Raw genomic sequence first — 13439 nt, forward strand, 5'->3', positions numbered from 1 at the left:
TGTAAGAATTCACACTAGAGATGGACACAAACTGGAAAATTGGGTTCAGTTGGTTTGTGAGAAACAAATTCAAGTAGCAAGGAATGGAAGAAAAATTCTGGAATGGATTAAGTTAGCGTAGGCTTTATGTTTAATAATAGGCTATTGTCCACATTTGCATGACAATCCCACTGGCAAGCAAAAGACACAGAGAGAGAAAAAAATGAGGGGAAATTCCATGGCCTCAATGTACCTGCTTAGCAAATATAGTTGTAATGGAATATAAAAGTGGAATTGTCTTCTATGTCTGAAATTTCATAAGGATATCCCTGTTCTCTGGTAGGAGCCTGATACTTTCTGACAATTTTATCCCCCATAAGGGAGAGTTTGTTATTAAATTGTGATGTCCTTTTCCTTTCCCCGTTTCTTTCAGAGCAATTTTTTTCTTAGTAAAGAAATATAATTCAATTCTGTGATGCTCTAAATGAACCATAATTTTGTTTTACATAGTTATGTTTGGTTGAAGATTATTTAGGGCTAAATTTACCATTTTCATGGCATTTATGTTTAATACAAAGAGAAATGGCCAAATTCATTTTTATAGATACCTTGGTATAAACATTCAGGAGTAACCAGCGGTGTGTCAACTGCACTGGTTACCAGTTGAATATCGGATCTGTTTCAAGGTTTTGGAATTGACTTTTAAAGCCTTGCATGGCCTGAGACCAACATACCTATGGGACTGCATCGCCTCATATTTGTCCCGAAGATCACTACAATCCGGCACAGAGCATCTGCTGACAGTTCCTGATCCGAAAGACGCCTGTTTTGCTTCAACTAGAGCCATGGTCTTTTCGGCCTTAGCCCCAGCCTCATGGAATCAGCTTCCCTTGGAGATCTGGGTCCTCACTGAACTGTTATCTTTTCATATGGCCTGTAAAATGGAGCTATTCTGCCAGGCCTTTAGTTGAGTCAGTGGGCATCCTACTCTTTCAGGCGTTCCTTTCATTAGCCGGCCCTATGCTGTGGTACTATCTCTGCTGTAATATTAAACTACCTTTTTACTGTGCCAGATAAACATGTGTCCAACTGAGCCACCACCTGTAACTGTTTACGAACAAATTATACTGTTTTATTGATATGTTTTGTTATTTATACTGTTTTTATAATGTTGTTATCAGTCCTGAGCCTTTTCTGGGATAGGGGGAATATAAATAGTCTAAATAAATAAATAATACATAGTTTAATGTTACACACATCACTTCTTTGTAAGAGAGTTCAATGATCTTCTTAATATGACTGGCAAAAACTTCTGTAACTTATTATGCTTGGAAATGATGGAAAAGGGTGACTGATAGGGTTGCCAAGTCCAATTCAAGAAATATCTGGGGACTTTGGGGGTGGAGCCAGGAGACTTTGGGGGTGGAGCCAGGAGACATTGGGGGTGGAGCCAGGAACAAGGGTTGCTAAGGCCAATTCAAGAAATATCTGGGGACTTTGGGGGTGGAGCCAGGAGACTTTGGGGGTGGAGCCAGGAGACATTGGGGGCGTAGCCAGGAGACTGTGGGGGTGGAGCCAGGAGACATTGGGGGTGGAGCCAGGAACAAGGGTTGCTAAGGCCAATTCAAGAAATATCTGGGGACTTTGGGGGTGGAGCCAGGAGACTTTGGGGGCGGAGCCAGGAGATATTGGGGGCGGAGCCAGGAACAAGGGTGTGACAAGCATAATTGAACTCCAAGGGAGTTCTGGCCATCACATTTAAAGGGACAGCACACCTTTTAGAATGCCTTCCTTCCATAGAAAATAATGAAGGATAGGGGCACCTTCTTTTGGGGCTCATAGAATTGGACCCCCTGGTCCAATCCTTTTGAAACTTGGGAGGTATTTTAGGGAGAGGCACTAGATGCTATACAGAAAATTTGGCACCTCTACCTCAAAAAACAGCCCCCCCAGTGCCCCTGACACCCGCGGATCAATTCCCCATCATTCCCTATGGGAATCGTTTCTGGAGGTGCATAATGGCTGTGGGGGTGGAGCTTCCCCCCCCGGCCAGCTGGCTGGGGGAGGGGGGAAGCCTGTAAAACCGGGGGATCCCCCGCTGGGACCTGGGGATTGGGAAGCCTAGTGACTGACACCATCTTTTTTTTTCCAGGTGGGGATAAAAATCACCTGGTTTCTTGGCCCTTGACAATCTGACTGACAGAATGTTGGCACGAGCTTTGGAGGGATCAATCAACCTCAACTGAAGGTAAGGAAGTTTTGCAAATGTGAAGCAGTATCTTAACACATAATTTAAAATGTTAATTAATCTTCACTAGCACACTTCAAAATATAATACAGTTTGTAATGCAAGAAAAGTGCGAGCATTAACTCTCTTTTAAATCAAAAAGAGCATAATTTAAATCAAGTTAATAAATAAAGATAACCATATATAGTTCAGAATTTTTTTTTATAAAACATGGAAATTTACTTTTACTGAATTACAGGTATATGTGAAGACAAGCACTCACTTTCTAAGCATTTTGGTCAAAAACATTCATAGTGTTCACTGATCCAAGTCAATAGAGATGCACATTTGGATCTACCAAAGCCAAAAATATAACTGGAAAATACCTTATTGGTATTTTTGGGTATATTTTGGCTTTCAAATCATATCTGGGTTTTCATATCTGTGGAAATCCTGAGAAAATCCAGGAATTTTGGGTAGATCTGAAAACAGCAGATTGCTCCTGACTCTCAGCTGTTTGTCAGGCAGGCTTATGCAGTACCACTTTAGAGGGATACAGAAGTCAGTCAGATGATCAGGCTCCATGGTTGTGGTTGGCTTGTCTTGAAGCCCAGTTTAAACCAGACTGCAAGAGAAGCCAGCCCAAGATCAGCTGGGTTGGTGGGGAGTTGAGTTCCCCACCAGCACAGCTCCGCACTGCCTTTTCTTTCTGCCTGGCTAGAAAGGGCAGCCCAGACAGGATTGCTGTGCTTGTGGGAAGTGGATAGCTTCCTGCAGATGAAGCTTTGTGCTGTTTTTTCCTGCCACACAGTTTAAACCCAGGCAGCAGGAGAGGGCATCCCAGCTGGGATGGATGTATCTGTGGGAAGCTGATCACTTCCTGCAGGTGCAGCTCTGTTATGTCTTCTCATGCTGTGCCTGGAGAGGGCAGCCCACCTGGGATCACTGTGTCTGCAGGGAGCCAATAGCTCCCTACAGGCACAGCTCTGTGCTCCTTTCTCTTGCCATCTAGGGCACCAGAGCTGTGATGGCTGTACCTGCAAGAGACTCATCACTCCCTGTGCTGCCTTCTCCTGCCACCTGGTTTAAACCTAGGTGGCAGGAAAAGATAGCCTAGCTGGAACCAGCTGTACCCATAGGGAGCTGATCACTCCCTGCCAGTACAGTTCTGTGCTGCCTTCTTCTGTACTAGGTTTAAACTGGGCTAAAGAGAAGGCAAGGCAGCCCCAGGATCAGGCTGGTATTTTCCCACCACTTGCATTTTACAGTTCAGGTCTATTAGAACCCCCGCCCCATATTTTGGATTTTGAAAAATCCCAGATCTGGATACCATACCAGTATTTGAATCTGGGATTTTTTGGAAATTCCAAAAAACTTTTCAGGTCCAATAGACCCAAACCCCAAAATACTGGTTAAAAAATGTTCATCCTTACAAGTGAGCTATGGAGCTTTATGACTGAATCCCTGATTGACACTGTCACTACACGTCCTGTCATGTCTGAATTGGCCAGATAGAATATATGGAGTCTCAGAAACTCACTTTCCATATTAGAAGGAAAAAAGGAATGAAGCATACATTAAGGATAATACAACATAATGCCATAGTACCATGCAAATTAAGGGAAAAAATACTTAATTCCCCAAAGAAGCATTCTCTGGGTGTGAAACTGAGAAAGGATAAAAAAAAAACTCAACTTGTTGGCCAATCCTATATGTTCAGATAGAAAACAGTACAGCTGGAAATCAAATCTTCAAATACAAAAATCTGGATGAATTTGTGCTCCATTCTGAAATTCCAAAGACCTTGAACAGAAGCTAGGATTTGATTTACTTGAATTCAAAGGCTTCTGGTTGATACTCCAATATGTGTGGAAGAATGTTTGATTGAGAACATCAGAAGTAAATCCATGATCAAACACTGCTGATCTGTTGATAAATGTTTGAAATATTAGAGAAGGTTGCAAGTAATAAAGGCTCTTAGTTTTTTCCAATATCTTGGGAATATTTGCAACAGAATGGAATTCTTGTGTTCTGCATCAAATCCATCACTTCCTCAACTCAATAGCAGAAATAGTTCAGACAATAAAGAAAAACCTGAAGAGAAATCTAAACAGCACTGGCCCACTTTTTAGTTTGCTAGATTACTGAAGAAGTGCGCTTGCATATGAAAGTTTATACCTTGAATAAAAGTTTGATTTAAAAGTGCCATTGGGCTCAAACTTGGTTCTAATTATGCCTAAAAGAGACATAATTCAGGTGCACAATTTTTAATAGTGAAATGTTTCAGAACCAAGGAAAATGTCATAGTTTCAAGAAATAATAGGAGACATACAAGCCATTTCAGAAAGTGAGAAAGAGAAACAAACATCATAATGATAAATGTGCAAAGTCTGTCTGGTGTGGAAAACTCAGCTACCATTAAGAATGGGCAGAACTGCTGAGTTTTAAATCCACTGATTATTGGCATATAATACTGGTTAAAAATTTGGAAAGTTATGGTGTTCCTAGTTAACTCCTAATCAACAGGGGTATTTTTTATTCAAAGAGCCTATATATTCACAGTGCACATTTACACTAAGAATTAATAGAATAAGAATATGGCAGAATCTAACACATTACTTACACCAACATATTGAAGTCCAAAGAACTGTACTAGTTCAGTATGCCCCCAAATGGTCTTGAGTTTGTGTTCTACTCCACATGCTTCATGACAAGTCACTTTTAAAACTAAAAAAGAAAAGCTGGAGTGTTGCATTCTAACTTGAATAAAGCATTCATGGAAACAGTTCTTCCCTGTCATACTTTCTACAACATCCCTCTGTAATTCTCCCCATAAAGTGAATGATGAATGTTGGTGGAGCCTAAACAACAATATGACATGTGTGACATGAGACAGAAGAATTCAAAATTGCCTTCAGTTTCTTCTTCCACCACTGAAGAAAGTTTTCTACTCATGCAAAATTGAGAAGACATTGGTGTTTTTCTTTGAGGTTTTTTGGTAGAATTCAACATAGAAATCCCAATAGCATACCCAAAGCATGCCATTTATAAAGTAGCTCTTTGAAGTTGAATCCTGACCAGAGTGAATAATCCATAAGAATAGAATACCAAATGTATATGCAACTGACAAACCAAGTTGTCAAAAAATAGCACTCAAATGTACCTGAATATTATTCACAAATTCAATTGTCACCTTAAATTGGCACATAAACCCTTTGGAGATCAAATTAATTCAACAGCATGCCAGTTCACTGCCCCTTTTAAGAACATATTTGGAAGCTATTCAACATAGTTACTGATGCCTGCTTATTATTATATCCTATTTATACAAACATCAGTGTAGCTGATCTAAGAACTCACCATTTTCAGAGATGAAAATTCTTCAATAAGCTACATCATTTTTTCTTTGCTGCATGTTGCATCCACATTTCCTCACAGCAATCTAGATTATGAATGACTGAGCCTTCCAGGAGACTGCTATGGATATGTTTGATTAAATTTTACCACCAGTGTTCCTGTCATATAACAGAAAAAGAACCCAGTGAAGAAAATAATTTATGTAAGAAGAACATATACCACTGCTTTATCACAACTGCTAAATCACAGCCTCCTAAATTCATTGAAGTTAATGAATTAAGAAGAGTGTAACTCTATTTAGGATAGCATTACCGGTTTGTCATTCTGTGCACAATCAGTTGAAAGTAAGTTTCATTGAAGTAAACTGAGTTTCCATGCAAATATGAATGGTGAGTGAAAGGACTTTCCATTGCTGCTATATACTCCAAAGATTTCTTATTATGTTGACAATGCATGTATATCTTCCATCGCTTTCAGGGTCCATGAGCTGGGGGTGGATGTTTCCCCCCCTCCCAAGGTCGGAATAAAGAGTCAGACACAATGCATTGGAATAAAATTGGGCCACTTTATTAAATATCAAATAAACGGCAAGGGCACCCAACCAGCAGCCTGGTCAGGGCTAGGGGTCACCACGACTGCTCCCCTGCCATTAGCAGGTGAGAGATCCAGCCCCCCAGCCAGAGCTGAGTGACTCAGCTCCCTCCAGGCAGGCCCAGCAGGGAGGCACGCACCAGAGGGCCCAAACCCAGATGCACGTCTCGACAGAAAGGCACCCTCTAACCAAGACTCCAGGACAGTCTGCGTTCTCCAAACCTGGGTCTCCAAACCCCAAGGTTGATCATGCCAGACCCCTAATTCCCCAAAAAGGGGATGCTTCACAGTCCTCCTCTAGCCGCATAGTGCCCTAAACCCCAAAAACCTGCCAACTAAAGTGACCACCTATTTAACAGCGCATCCCGATAGCCAGTTCCACAATCCACTGCACTGCTATGCAGGGTAGATAAAAAACACACCCACAGCAACAGCCAATCTGCTGGGGCATAAAAAATTCCTACCCAGTTCCCCAAATGAGGCAACCAGCAAATGCCTACATAACAGGCAGGGCGTGCGGGAGGGCCAATCTTCCCCAGACTGACAGGAGTAAGCAGGAGGCTAGCCATTAAGATGGCTAAACCCCACCCCTGACATTGCGTGCCCAAACAGGCGGCCTCTGCCTCTTCCCTCCCAGGGAAGCAAACCGGGCTAAAGCATCCTAGCAGCTGTGCTGCAGGCTGCAAGCCCCAGATTGCCCCCCCCCCCCAAGGACGGAATAAAGAGTCAGACACAATGCTTTGAATAAAATTGGGCCACTTTATTAAATATCAAATAAACGGCAAGGGCACCCAAGCAGCAGCCTGGCCAGGGCTAGGGGTCACTATGACCGCTCCCCTGCCATTAGCGGGCGAGAGACCCAGCCCCCCAGCCAGAGCTGAGTGACTCAGCTTCCTCCAGGCAGGCCCAGCAGGGAGGCACGAACCAGAGGGCCCAAACCCAGATGCACGTCTTGACGGAAAGTCACCCTCTAGTCGAGCCAACAGGACGGTCTGCATTCTCCAAACCCGGGTCTCCAAAACTGAAGGTTGATCATGCCAGACTCCTAATTCCCCAAAAGGGGGATGCTTCACAGTCCTCCCCTAGCCTCATAGTGCCCTAAACCCCCAAAACCTGCCACTACTAAGGCCAAGTCTCTACTTAGGGCTTAGCGCCCACCAGGAGGCCCAAAGCCACCCACAACCCTTGCCGCAAATCTCTCAGGAAAAGCATATTACCCTTTTCCGAGAGATGCACCCCATCCCCTCTGTAAAGGTCAGGAAATTTCGTCGAAATGTCCGGATGGGGCAAATAGTGGCCCAACCCCCCTTCTAACACCTTTTTAATCTCCTTATTAGCCATATAGCCAGCCCTCTCAATAGCTGCAGTGTCCCAAGCACAACGCCAAACCTGGCGGGGCAGCATGGCTGACCACATTATGATGGTCCCAGGCCATCGCTCCCTAATGTGCCAAAAGTCATCACGGGCCTGCCAAACTAAGGCCTTTCCCTTTAAAAGCCCCAGATCATTGCCTCCCAGGTGAACAACTAAAACCTGGGGAGGAGGACCTGAACTATCTCGAAAAAACAAAGGCAGCAGGCCTGGCCACTGAAGGCCCCAGCGCCCCCGCCATTCGATACCAACATGTTGGCTGAGTCCTGGCTGAGAGCCGACTGAAGTTCTCCTCTCCTGGTGAGTGGCCCAGAACACGTGGCTATGGCCGCAGATGAGAACTCAGCTTCTCTGGCCAGGAACAACAGCATCTAAAGAGAAAGAACAGTTAAACAGGCACATAACCAGTAGCAACCCATAACAAGTTACCTAAGGCATAAGAAACGGTCAAACATAAGACTTGTAAGCCGATGAACGCCAATGGCCCAAGCACTGAATCGAAGAGGAAGGATACCCCATGGCGGCAGCCGTTGAAGCTGCCCCAATCCTAAAGGAGTGGGTCCCAAACCGCACTCCCATCAAACCCAGTTTACCCAAACCCGAGACGTCACCGCCCAAAACTGATGGCAAAACAAAAACCCTTCATCAGGCCCCCGGGCTGCCAAATAAGCAGCCAACGCAGTAACCGGACACGGCTCAAACTCTGAGCAACTACCCAACTCAAGAACCACACCTTTCTGCGACTGATCTATCTTAGAGCGACGGACAGTAATCACCGCCTTACCCTCATATATCGTCAGATCCCTCAATAATAGAGCCTTACCAGAAACATCATTTCTGGACTGTGCCACCAGTTCACTAACTCTCAAGGCCCCAAATAACGCTACTAAGGACGCAGCATGAAACAAACATGCTTCAAAAGAAGAAGCACACACCATGTCCCAAACCCCTCTTAAAACTCACAAAATCGACGGAGACATAGGAATCCACGTGTCCACCCTGGATCCAGCCTCTCCGGCCCATCGGTCCAGCAGCTTTCAAAGCCAAAAGTCACCTGTCTCCTCCCTATAACCCAGCGCCTTATTGGCAAAAGCCAATGCAGACAGGCGCCCACTGATGGATCGCACGGCCAATCCCTTACCTCGAAGTGAAACACAGTAGTGGAACAACTGCTCCACCAGGAGGGGCCAATCGATGCGATACCCTACCTCAGCCCTAAAGTCTTCAAACTGCCGCACAGCCCATTCGTAAGACTTCCTGGTGCTGGGCGCAATGGCTAGGCCTATTACTCTGCAGGCCTCGGCTCTCCAATCAGCCATAGCTCCTGGGGCATTGGCACCGCATCTCTGTCGGCATCCAGGGCCAGCTGATGAAACCTCTCCATCTGTTTACGAGAGAGAGCATCAGCCACCCCGTTACCACAGGAACATGTTTGGCTAAAAACAAAATATTAAGCCGCAAACAGCGCAGAGTGAAGGCCCTCGCCAACCTCATCACCCGTTGCGATTTGGATAAAAGGAAATTAATGACGTGGACTACCGCCATATTATCACACCAAAAATGGACAGTGTGATTGGCCATATCCTTCCCCCACAGCCAAACCGCGACTAAAATAGGAAAGAACTCAAGAAACGTAAGATCTCGGTTCACACCAACCTTTACCCAGGAGTCAGGCCAACTATCCACGCACCAATGTCCACAGAAATAGACTCTGAAACCCAAAGACCCTGCAGCATCAGACATGACCTGAAGCTCAGCCTTGAGCCTCATGTTGTCTCTCCAAAAGGAGACTCCATTGAAGGACTCCAAAAATTCCTGTCAAACCCTCAAATCATCCCTCATGCTGCAGGTAACCCGAGTTCTATGCTGAGGCAGGCGTAACCCTGCCATAGCATCACACAGCCGCCTAAGAAAGGCCCTCCCAGGAGCAACCACTTTGCATGCAAAGTTAAGGTGCCCCACCAGCTGCTGTAACTCCAGCAAGGTCACCTTCTTTTTGAGAAGAAAAGCAACAATCCTAGCCCTCAACTCAACTATATTCTGAAAAGGTACCCTAGACTGCTGTGCCACAGTATCAATCTCGATCCCCAAAAAGGTCAGTTTCTGGACCAGGCCTTCTGTTTTTTCAGGGGCCAGATGGACCCCAAGCTCAGCCACCAGTTCAGTAAAACCTGACAGGAGCTGGCCACAACGCCCCATACCCACAAAAAGGTAGTCAACCAAATAATGAACAACATCCTGTAATCCTACCTTCGCCTTCACAGCCCATTCCAAAAATGTGCTGAAGCACTCAAAAGCAGAACATGACACAGAGCAGCGCATTGGCAAAGCTCTGTCTATGTAAAACGGGCCTTCAAAGGAAAACCCCAAAAGCTCGAAATCCTTGGGATGCACTTGTAAGAGGCAAAATGCAGATTTAATATCACATTTTGCCAACTTTGCGTCCACCCCGCAACATCTAACCACGACAACCACCTGGTCGAAACTAGTATAACTGACTGAGCATAAATGCTCAGGAATCCCATAGTTCACAGACTTTCCCCTGGGAAAGGAGAGATAGTGAATCAAACGAAATTCACCAGGTGCCTTTTTTGGCACCACACCCAAATGCGAAACCCTAAGATTACCCACCGGAAGATGAGAGAAAGGACCCAAGATCCTACCCTCCGACCACTTCTTGGTCTATCTTATCTCTAACTACATGTTCCAAACCCCGAACTGACTCCAGGTTCCCAGCCATAAAAGAAACCCAAGGCCCCTGAAAAGGAATCCTAAAACCAACTTTAAAACCTTCTAACAAATACAAACTGTCAGCCCTCCGAGGATACCTCGATAGCCAACGCTCAAGGGGCCCCTCCCTTATAGGGCTGGGCCCCTTTCTTAGCTGGATAGGATCTACCACCCCGCCAGGCTTCTTTGCATTCTTCCTTCCCTTCGCTCTGGGGCAGCTATCAAAGGAGTGTGCGCCCCCACACATGGGGCATTCGTGCTTGAATTGGCAAGCCTTCCTGTTACACACTCCCAAAGACCAGTATTCCCAGCAGAGCAAGCGGGGTTGAACCACCTGCCCTGCAGAACCACGGGAAGAGCTGGATGAAGCTGAAGATGCCGCTGCTGACCTGCTCACCAGGTGACCACTATCAGAGCGATCACCCAAATTAAGCCTAGTTGGGGACATAACCTGCAGCCACAGCTTCTGATGAATATGGTCCCATGGCAGCGACGGATAAAAGGCAGCCCTCATCCGAAACTCCTGGTCATATTGCAACCAGGCAGAACCACTAAATGATTTTTATCCCTTATATATTATGTCTAAATATTGAAAAAGGGCAGCTGCCTACCACGGCTGCGCCCTAGCAATAACCCCCGCATAAATACAAAACCCCGGCAACCAATTCACCCAGGTCCTGTCAACTTTCCATTTTTTCAATTTTTCCTTCTCCTTATCATCCAACTCTTCCTTATCTTTTTTTCTCCAACTCTTGGAGGAGCAAAAAAAAAAAATGTCCACATACTCCCCTTTCAGGATCTTCTCCCTGGTTGCGGGAAGCAAGTGGTCCCCCAATAGCAAGGCAACATCCCCAAAGGGCAAGGATGTAAAAGGAACCATCCCATAAAGGGATGGTCCGCCCATAAAGGAACCTGCTAAGCCAGGAAGCCCTACGCCAGGGTAAACACCAGTGTTACCTTGTCCATTAGGCCAGCCCCAATTGGGAAGTGAACCGGCTCCCAAAGAAGCCGGCACCTCAACACCTGCAGCAGAAGTACCCTGCCCGACCCCTGCAGCTGGTCCCCAAGGCCCCCATGGCCAAACTTGCCCTGATCCAGCCAGCCAGTTATCACCAGACCTACCTACAAATCCTGAAGGCACCAGTGGCAATCCACATCCTGATCCTCCAGCCGTCACCACTGCACCCAACTCGAGACCAGGATCCCTGCCAGGCAACACTCCACTGGACCTACCTTTCTTAGAGGCCCTAACCCCTTCAATTCCACCTGGTGAAGGGATGCCGGATACCTGTTCCAACGCCCTCAACCTACTAATAATACTAGCATCCACTGCCAAATCACCCTCCTCATCAGATGAGGATGACAGGGGTGGTGCTCTCTTAGCAGGTGCCCTGGGTGCCCTAGGTGCAGGCTTCTTACCCTTGGGCTTACCCGACCCTTTACCTCCTGCCATTATTACATACAAAGAAAAAACTACAAAATGGCCTTCAAGAATATCACCTAAAATGGCTGTCTTCCCCTAAGCAGGGAAAAAGAGCTATAAAAAGGCCGCTCTACTGCTGTTATTCCCACTCTTTTTGAAAAGAAGGGCCTAAAAATGGCCGCCTACTAATGCCCTCCTCAATGGCAGCCCTGTTACGAAAGCAATCACTCCCTTGCCAGGGGACCTAAAAAAGGTTGATTCCACTCTACTTTATATATATAGAAGGCCGCCACCAGCCACCTAGCACACCTGGAACTCAAGCCTCCCCCAAACTACAAATTAGGACAAAAGAAGCCCCCCCCCCCAGGATTCCAACACCTAGGCACCCAGGCCAATGTAAAGCAGATTTCTCCACTGACTGCAGAGCACCCAGAAATCAAGCCTCCCCTGACCCCTAAAAAAGGACCAGGAAGACCACCCCCAGGCCCCCCCACACAATAAAAAACCGCAACGGCCCAAGCTCAGAGCAAACACCCCAGCCCCTAGGCAAACTCAGCCAAGCAGATCTTCAAAAAGGCAGAAATCCCTTGATGAAGCCGCCGCAGACGCTGCCTCAACACCCGATGCAACAAGCTCCGACATGCTGCTCTCGCTCTTCCCCGATGCACAGAGAAACTTCCCAACGCGACCAGGGAGCAGGCCAATCTTCCCCGGACTGACAGGATGGAGTGGGAGGCTAGCCGTTAAGATGGCTAAACCCTGCCCCGACATTGCGCGCCCAAATGGGCGCCCTCTGCCTCTTCCCTCCTAGGGAAGCAAACCTGGCTAAAGTAGCCTAGCAACTGCGCTGCAGGCTGCAAACCCCAGATTCTGAATTTGCTGTCCTCCCTTTAGTGCTTGCTTCGCTTTCACTCTGATTTTTCCCTGCACTTTCTGAGGGAACATAACCAGTTCTGTGGGGCCTGCAAAATTGGCCTCTTCAAGCTAGCTTTTTAAGATGGAACTCCTGATAATAACAATAACACCGAGCCATCTTATACATAATTTGATTGTACCATAATGTCATACTGTTTTATTGGTTTTATTGTTAAATTATTAATTATATTATGTACTGTTTTATTGCATCATGGCTTTACCATGTCTTGTTAGCCGCCCTGAGCCTGCCTAGGTGGGGAGGGCGGGGTATAAATAAAAGTTTATTATTATTATTATTATTATTATTATTATTATTATTATTATTATTATTATCATCATCATCATTATTAAGTAATATTGTAGGCATGCTGGAAGCACTGTGAAAAACTGAAACATCTCACTTCATAACCATCAAAATGTGTACTATCAGCAATCTTTGACAGAATAGAAATGAACTGGATTGGATCCTAAAATGCCGTTCTGCACACCTGGGCTTTCAGACCCCTTATTTCATAAAAGAGTTATGATAAAGTAGAGATCACAGCTTATCATTTTTTGTTTTTTCCCATATCACTTATGTTTTAACATGTCTGTGAAACAACAACATTAGTTGATAACTTCAGATTGATCCCAGTTTGATGAAGTCATGTCATTACTCTAGGGGGAAAAATCCCCAGGCATTCTTTGTACCTTGTGCTCCCTACAATTTCAGTCTTGTGCTGATGCCTGCTACAGAAACTTCTGGACAGGCAAATGATTTCTTTGTAATAGTATATTGCATTTATTCATTTTTTCCCCTGGAGCAACATCACATTGGAAAGTGGCATTACAGCGTTTGCCAAAACT

General features: G+C 45.6%; 1 protein-coding gene across 1 annotated transcript in view; it reads left to right on the forward strand.

Moving 5' to 3' along the window:
* Window positions 1-2163: 2163 nt before the first annotated feature.
* The window catches only part of PTPRD (protein tyrosine phosphatase receptor type D), a 1753725-nt gene continuing 1742449 nt past the window's right edge, over window positions 2164-13439 (forward strand). The window contains exon 1 of the mRNA XM_060237318.1: window positions 2164-2227. The gene's annotated coding sequence lies outside the window, so the exon portion shown is untranslated. The remainder of the gene's footprint in view (window positions 2228-13439) is intronic.

The sequence above is a fragment of the Heteronotia binoei genome, chromosome 4 (assembly GCF_032191835.1).
Source record: "Heteronotia binoei isolate CCM8104 ecotype False Entrance Well chromosome 4, APGP_CSIRO_Hbin_v1, whole genome shotgun sequence".
NCBI lineage: Eukaryota > Metazoa > Chordata > Lepidosauria > Squamata > Gekkonidae > Heteronotia > Heteronotia binoei.